Below are 8,416 nucleotides of genomic sequence, written 5' to 3' on the forward strand. Positions count from 1 at the left end.
TCGCCCGTCTTCCTGCAGCTGCCCAGCTACGAGGAGGTGAAGTACTTGCCCACCTACGAGGAGTCCATGCGGCTGCAGCAGCACAGCCCCAAGGACGTCGTGCTGCCCGTGTCCAGCCTGGCCACGGCCGCGGAGCCCGAGCGGGCAGGGGGCAGAGCCGCCCGCAGCTGCAGCTGAGGCAGCGGCTCCCCCTGCCCCCGCGCTTCGGCTCCGGGCAGCGGGCGCTGAGGAGGGCCCAGAAGCTCCAGGAGCAGCCCCCGGCCTTTCCCTCTCCACAGTGTCTCTCCAGGGGACCGGAGGGGCACAGGCCTGCGGCTACACCAACATCAACATCACGCCCTCTCTGCCCCTCAGCTGACTAGGAACTTGGGTGTGTGCCTGTCCCCCCAACCCTCCTCCTCACAGACTGAAGCCCGAAAGGCGCAAGCTGAGATTTCCTGTGTGAGCAGGGCACAGGTTCTCCTTCAGGCCTGGGACAGAGCGAGAGAGGAGCGCTCCTAACCCGCTGTGGCATTTTTGCCAATCCTGCAAGACTCTCAGCTCCCCACTTGCCCGGGCCAGCCCAGGCCGTCTGCAGTAAGGCCAGCGGTAGGCAGGAGCCGGGGATGACTGTGCAGTTCAGAAGGGGGATAGAAAAGCAGCCCCCTGAACAGTCAACCCCACAGAAGAGAATGCCAACAGCCCCCTTCCCGCTTCCACCAATTGCTGTTACCATTCAGAGTTCACAGTCTGCCAGCCTCCACTGGGCCAGTTTGGGACTGGGGCTCCCGTTATATTAAGTGCTGTTGTACAAACACCTAGAAAGACATGGGCCTTGCCTGGAGGATTTTACAATCCAAGATGCCTATTTCATGCATTGTAAACCTTACCCAACAGTCAGACCACAGTCCAGGTGATTACTGTACAGGTCCTCACCTGCAAGGAAAAGATCAGTAATGCAGAAAGAACACCATATGGCTAATAGGTTGCAGTTCCACCCTTACCCCATAAAAGGTAATTATTTATCTGCTTTTTTCTTTTAGCTTTAGAGTTTATAATTAAGCAATAATGCCAATGGCGAGGGCATTTCTTGGCAGTGGATGGCTGCCAGAAGGTGACTTACCTTCTTGAAACTGTCAACAAAATTAAGTTAATGAAATCTGTTTGTCATTAATAGAGAGTGTTTTCTGAGTTTGAATTAATTTTTTCAGCCAGGTTTCCTCTTTCCAGTTGATCCTTTAGTGAAGACAGAAATCGGGTCACGGTCAAATGCAATTTGAAGAAAAAGACTGGAATAAGATGAAATGTACAGATGAGAAAAGGAAGTCTGAGACATCACAAGTGTTTCGATAACATACTAATTGCACATGTAGAGGAAAATACTAGGTTTTGTTCTTATCACAGATTTTGGTTTTAACCCAACCTTTACTGCTTCAGTATTGGTGTGTTATCATTTTATACACCGTCATAATATGTGCATGTGCATTATAGATGGTTCAGATTCCCAAAAGCATGATGTCACTCACGGGATATGCACAAATAGCAATATAGCTTTGGGCTTGCAGAACTCTGATGGATGGCAATGATAATTCTGAGAACGAGAAATGTGGCATTGGATCCATTCTTTTAGTGTCCTCTAGCAATTGTGTGCAATCTTTCTTCATTTCCCAGACTCTGACTACACGGACTAGAGAAATGCTCTTCAAAACATGTTACAAAATTCTCTTCACTAAAGACCTTGGCCCCACTGAAGTCAGTGGCAAAACGTCTTTAGACTTGAATTCGATGTGGCTCAATCACTAGCCAATGATATCAACAACCGTTTTCCAATAATCAAAAATCCCAAATGCATGAACATTATAAAACATTGGCTGTATCATTCTACAACCTGTCTTAAAGGAGGGAGTGGGTATTTCGGTATCTGTACCATTTATAATTTCGTGACTTTTATCTCCATGAGTGGAGGAAGGAGGAAAAGTCAAACTACTCCAGCACCCCACATGAGTGAAGATAAATGCCATCAAAGGTCAGCCACTGGGTAAGACATTTCTTCTGCCAGTGGTTTTCACGTGAAATTGCTTTTGCAACAAATTCTTTAAAAGGAGAGTTGAAATATGCTGAAGGAGACTACTTTAAAAAAACAAAACAAAACTGCTCAGCTTCTTTGAACTCATTAATTATGACATCAGTAGAATAGCTATTGGAGTATGTAAAACAAAAAAACAGCAGTGAAAGAAATAACTCCAGAGCATATATAGTATTAGTCAGGGGCACGTGAATGTACATGCATTATGTACAACAGAGGTGGCCAGCCTGTGGCATGTGTACCAGGAGTGGCACAGGCAGCCCCTCTGTGTGACACAGGAGATCAGGGAGGAGACAGGCAGGACAGCAACGGATAAGATAGGAAGAAGAAAGCAGAGCAGCAGATCCACCACGGGAAGGGGATTGGACTCTGCAGGGCTAATTTGTGGCATACTTGCCAAAGAGGTTGGTCCCTACTGATATATAAACTGCATATATTAATTATCTGGAACAAAGTGTCTGGCACTTCCAAACACAGCTTTAAGGACTAGTGCTGGACTTAATTCTCTCTCAGAATCAGGAACTTGTAGAACAAGCTCTTAAAAAACACAGAACAGTCTTAGAAACATGGATTGTCTTAAAAGCTTTAACTGAGCACAGGATTTCAAACACAAGAAAGAAACCTGGTTTGAATACTTCAGGGGTATAATTCAAAAACCATTTTTCTTTCAAGTGTTTATTAGAATGATTTGTGATAGTTTTAAGTATTACATATCTGACAGTGCTAAAAAAGGAATATATCACAAGTTCGTGCAACTAAGAACAAGATCATAATACCTCACTAAAGGCCTGATGTTACTCTGACTGAAATCAAGGGAAAGGGAGCAGATTGTTTTTAGATGGGTAGGCCAGATCCTAAGAACAGTTAAGTTTACAAAGAATGTAAAAGAAAAGAAGAAGAAAATGAAGTTCTTCAGAAAGGGCTTAAGCCCAAAGGGCACTGACAGACGTGAAAAAAATAAACAGTACTTTCCCGGAAGAGGAATCAATTTGACCCAGCTCGCCAGCATCTGTATAGCTCGCACACTTCAGTGGGACTTTTTGACACTTTTATCAGTTGATTCGCTGAGAAGCCAGAGTTATACAGATGCTGGGGAGCCGGATCAAACTGATGTGATTCCTCTTCTGAGCATGCACTGCACCGGGTGCAGAGGCATACCGAGCTGAAAGTAAAGTGCTGGGTTTTTTTCCCCCATGTCTATAAGCAAAGATCTTACCAACTTCAACAAAGTTCATGATTAGTCCTTTTTAAATGAATGTGCTTTTGCCAGGAAATTCTCAAAACACTTATAAACAAAAAGAGAAAGATAGTTACCTTTAAAATGTTTCTTATTTTGGAGTCATTACTCATGTGAAGTTACTGGCATTATGTTAATCAGGGTGCCTGCATAAGAAAGGATTATAGGCATTTATAAAAATGTTGAAGAATGCATTCTTGTTTCCATTTTTTTCATCTTAAAGTGGAATTTCATTTATTTTATGAGCCATTACCTAGAGGTAGTTTTCAGAAGTGGAGAATATTCAGAGGTTATTAATGAAAAAATATACATTTTACTGTAGCATTTATGTTTTAGTGTAAAATTAAAGTGAGGGCAAGGTTTTTGAGGAAAGATTGATCCTTCCAGAGCTTTCACTACTTATAAAGCCAAAATATTGAAAATCTTACAGAGTAAATAATTTCACTGTTACTGAGACAAAATTCCTGATTACTCAATACTTGGGCTACGTCATGTATTCCTGATGCACTCTCAAAGTACACAAGTATTGGGCTATTATTGATATTTTTCAAAGAAGGTAAAACTAGGATTTGTTTGCTACAGTTAATGAGAAGCCAGTGGGAGTTTTATTGAGTACAGCCTTCTCTCCACCCCAGCCCCTCCATTTATACACACACAAAACATACACACACACACACACACACACACACACACAAAGAAATAGATGACTAATGATCTGATTCAAGGGAAATCTATGGTCAAACTCCAATTCTTTTCAGCAGGAACAGAATTGAATCTGTATTCTAAGAGGCACAGTTAGACCCATTTGGCTCAGATCTATCTGACCTGCCCTTCAGGTCTTCATCAAAATGTTTGTGCTGATTCAGTTCAATTTATTTAATGTATCAGAATTATAAAGGCAGTCTTTGGAAATGACAGCCAAAAACATGTAATTACATTTTTAGAAAATCATAAGAAAGGATCCAGTTTAAAAAAGAAGAACTTATTAGGATGGAAAAGCTGTTCTTGATCATTTGTATTTTTAAAAAAGAATGTGTTATCCTCTAGTCCCAATACCATATAGTTTAATGTATTAAAAAATTTCTTTTTTCAGGCTTTAAATGCAACTAACACAACCTCTAAAATCCTCCCAAAAGAGCATCCTAAATTCCTATAACATATCTTAGAGTGAAAACTTGTTTACAGATTTTATTTATTTATTTATTTTGGTTTTTGTGATACTTACAATATGATTTCTCTTGAATTTTCTTATTATTAATCACACCTGTCAGTTACTGGGAAATCTGAAGCCAAATCCTGTTTGCTTTCCCTACTCAGGTAACCGGCTTGGAGCCCATGGACTTCTTGTTTAAAGAATTATTCACGTGAGTAAGGCAAGCAGAATTAGGGCCTACGTTTTAAACAGGTGTAGCCAACCTGCTGCACATAAGTGGCATGAGCAGGTTGTGTGTATGGCACACAGCAAAACAGGGAGGGGGAAACACAACAGTAGATAGGGCAGGAAGCAGAAAAAAGCAGCAGAATGGACAGGGAGCAAAGGGCAGAAAGCAGAAAACAGGAACAAATCTGGCAGGAGAAGGGGACTGGGAGGGTGTGGAACTAATTTGTGGCACATCTGCCTAAAAAGTTAGCTCCTGGTATTTTTGAAGATGAGTGGCATAGCATACATAAAATTTGATCAGAAAAAAAAACAGTGGGATGGAGCTCAAAACACAAAATCATTGTGGGGTTCCTCTCAGAAATAGCCACCAGACATTTCCTCAGGCGATGGAGATAGCTTCTTGGGAAACAGAATGCAGAAGACACGTCCATGCTCTGTGAATGCCTTAGCGTCCCTACGGGCCTAGGAGATCCCATATCACCTTATTAACTCTTGTGCTAGCGCCTCCCATCCTTCTACCTGAGGCTAAAAATAAGTAATCAATTCCACCCCTCCTCCCCTCAAAAAACAACTTTTATTTTAAGATTTACACAAGCCCACTGTCCCACCTGAAGTATCACAGAATCCTAGAAAATTAGGACTGGAAGGAACCTCAGGAGGTCATTTAGTCTACCCCCTGCTCAAAGCAGGACCATCTCCAACTAGATCATCCCAGCCAAGGTTTTGTTCAGCTGGATCTTAAAAACCTCTAAGAATGGAGATTCCACAACCGCTCTGGGTAAAGTTACAGTGCTTTACTACCCTCGTAATGAGAAAGTTTTTCCTGATATCTAACCTAAACTTCCCTTGCTGCAACTTGGGACCATTGCTTCATGCTCTGTCATCTGCCAACACTGAGAACAGTCTAGTTCTATCCTCCTTGGAACCTCCCTTCAGGTAGCTGAAGGCTGGCATTAGTTTTTTTCTTTTTTTGCAACAAGGGCACACTGTTGGCTCATATTTATCTTCTTGTCCACTGTAACTCCCAGGGCCTTTTCTGCACAGCTTTTACTTAGCCATTCAGTCTCCAGCCTGTACCAGTGCATGGGACTGTTCTGTCCTAAGTGCAGGACTTTGCACTTATCTTTATTGAACCTCATGAGATGTCTTTTGGTCCAGTCCTCCAATCTCCAATTTGTCAAGGTCTTTCTGAATCCTTGCCACACTCTCCAGCATATCCACTACTCCCCCCGCCCCTTGTCCTCTCCCCCCCCAGCTAGGTGTCATCTGTAAACTTGCTGAGGGTGCACTGCATTCCATATTTCAAGTTATTGGTGAAGATATTAAACAAAACCAGCCCTGGGCCCAACCTCTGGTGCATTCCACTTGATACCAGATGCCAACTAGATGCTGAGCCATTGATTAGTACCCTCTGAGCATGGTAATCCATCCAGTTTTCTATCCACCTTACAGTCCATTCATCCACCCCATACTTTCTTAGCTTGCTTGCGAGAATGTTGTGGGAGATGTTTCAAAAACTTTGCTAAAGTCAAGGTATAGCACGTCCACAGCTCTCCATGCCTCCACAGAGCCAGTCATTTTATCATAGAAGGCAATCAGGTTGGCCAGGGCATATCTTGCCCTTGGTGAATCCATGCTGACTGTTCTTAATTAATTACCACTTTCTCCTCCAAGTACTTAGAAATGGATTTCTACTGACTTCTCTGTAGTACCCCAAATCCTCCTCCTTTTCACCCTTAAAGTTGGGCACAATATTTGCCCTTTTTCAAACATCTGGGACCTTTCCCAATCACTATGAGTTTTCAAAGTTAATGGCCAGTGACTCTGCAGTCACACTGACCAACTTCCTCATCACCCTTGGGTGCATTGCATCCAGCTTCATGGATTTACATACATCTAGCTTTTCTAAATAGTCCCCAATCTGTTCTTTCACCACAGCTGCTCACCTTCTCCCCAAACTCTGCTGCCAGGTGTAGTAATCTGGGAGCTGGCCTTGCCTGTGAAGACTGACATAAAAAAAGCATTAAGTACTTCAGCCTTTTCCACATCATCTGTCACCTAGCTGCCTCTCCCATTCAGTCAGGGATACACACTTTCCCTGACCTTCCTCTTGTCCCTGACATACTTGTAGAAACCCTTCTTGTTACCCTTCACATCCCTCGCTACCTGCAACTCCCAATTGCGCTTTGGCCTTCCTGATTTCATCCCTTCATGCCCAAGCAATACTCTTATACTTCTCCCTAGTTGTTTATCCAAGTTTCCACTTCTTGTAAGCTTACTTTTCATGTTTTAGGCAACTGAAGAAATCTCTGCTAAGTCAAACTGGTCTTCTGCCACACTTGCTAGTCTTCCTGTGCGCTGGATGGCTTGTTCCTACACCCTCAGTAGGGGTTGTTTTTTTTTAAATGAGTCCAGGAGAGCTGGTTGTCTTTTCCCCTCAGATTGGCCTCCCAAGGATCCTGCCCATTAGTTCCCTGAGTGAGTCTGAAATCTCCCTTTCTGAAGCCCAGGGTCCTTACTCTGCTGCTCTCCTTTCTTCTTTTCCTCAGGATCCTGAATTCAAATCATCTCATGGTCGCTGCTATCCAAGTTGTCATCTACTTCTACATTCCCTGCCAATTCTTCTCTGTTTGTGACCAGCAGGTCAGGAAGACCATGACCCCTAGTTGGCCTCTCCAACTTTTGCACCAGTGCTTGTGATGTAGTGAGATAGCACTTTTTCTGGGACAACTGGAGCTAATTCCAGTTAACTGCCATTTGAGATGCATGACAAAAGACTGCCCCACAGGAGTCAAACTTGGGACAATCAGACCTTAGATAAACCAGTCTTTGCTTTTAGCCTGAGAGAGGAGTGCCTGCCCCAGATTTGTACAATCTTGCTACCTTCTTTTCACAGTCATTTAAAAGCCTGATCAACTGAAAAAGAAGTCTTGGAAGAGGCACAGTTTTTCTAGTGGAAGCAACTCAGCCTTCTGGCTAAGATCAAGAAAGGCCGCAGGCTTCTGAACCTCAACACCTTCAGGCCTGGGGCTTGTATGTAGGATGCCTGCCCGAATTTGGGGAGTATCCAAAGCCTGAGACCAATGGGTCTGGGAAGGAGGATACTTGCCCAGCAGCATTCCCTCTAAGCTGTGCAATGTGTGCAGCCGCGTTCATGCCACACTGCTAGGCACACCTGTGCAGATGGAAAAGAAAAAGGAAATAAAAATGGAGAAGTTAGAATCCACCTGTAAATTGTGATTCAGATCTAAAGCAGACTGACAGCAGTTACAATTCCATACCAGTTGGTGATCGATGCTGTCTCCATGAAATGAAATGAAGGTTTACTCCAATTCCTAATGAATAGATGTCCTTAGTGACCTGAGGAAGGGCACTTGATGCCTGAAAGCTTTTCCAAGAGCTCTTCCAACTGTACAGTTACTTTAGTCCAATAAAAGATATCACAAAAAAGCCTCACCTCTCAGTAAAAAGTCATTATTGCATTTGACACTAATTGGCACATTTAATGATACTCCCTGTAGAAAGGCTAAGGATGGATCAGACATTGAAGACTGAGCCAATGCCTCACCATAGTTGTGATCACCTAGGTTTAAGTCTGAAGCATATTAACAGTAAAGTTTAAATGGACTTGTTTGTACTATACCCATTTTCTATATGGCTCAGGGACTTCAGCTTTCAGTGATTTTGGGGGGAGCTTTTCACAGCATTACATTTGCTAAGAATATGGTCAGCT

At 43.1% G+C, this 8,416-nt stretch overlaps 1 long non-coding RNA gene across 4 annotated transcripts in view; it reads left to right on the plus strand.

Moving 5' to 3' along the window:
• Positions 1 to 590: 590 nt before the first annotated feature.
• The window catches only part of LOC109287936, a 54,492-nt gene continuing 46,666 nt past the window's right edge, over positions 591 to 8,416 (plus strand). For 3 of the 4 annotated variants that reach the window (XR_002095014.1, XR_002095013.1, XR_002095012.1), the window contains exons 1-2: positions 591 to 993; positions 4,620 to 4,666. This is a non-coding gene — a long non-coding RNA (uncharacterized LOC109287936). Of the gene's footprint in view, positions 994 to 4,619; positions 4,667 to 7,232; positions 7,861 to 8,416 lie in introns of those variants that run through there. The other variant, XR_002095015.1, reaches the window with a different exon arrangement.

The sequence above is a fragment of the Gavialis gangeticus genome, unplaced genomic scaffold (assembly GCF_001723915.1).
Source record: "Gavialis gangeticus isolate Ggan-Ray unplaced genomic scaffold, GavGan_comp1, whole genome shotgun sequence".
In the NCBI taxonomy this organism is placed as follows: domain Eukaryota; kingdom Metazoa; phylum Chordata; order Crocodylia; family Gavialidae; genus Gavialis; species Gavialis gangeticus.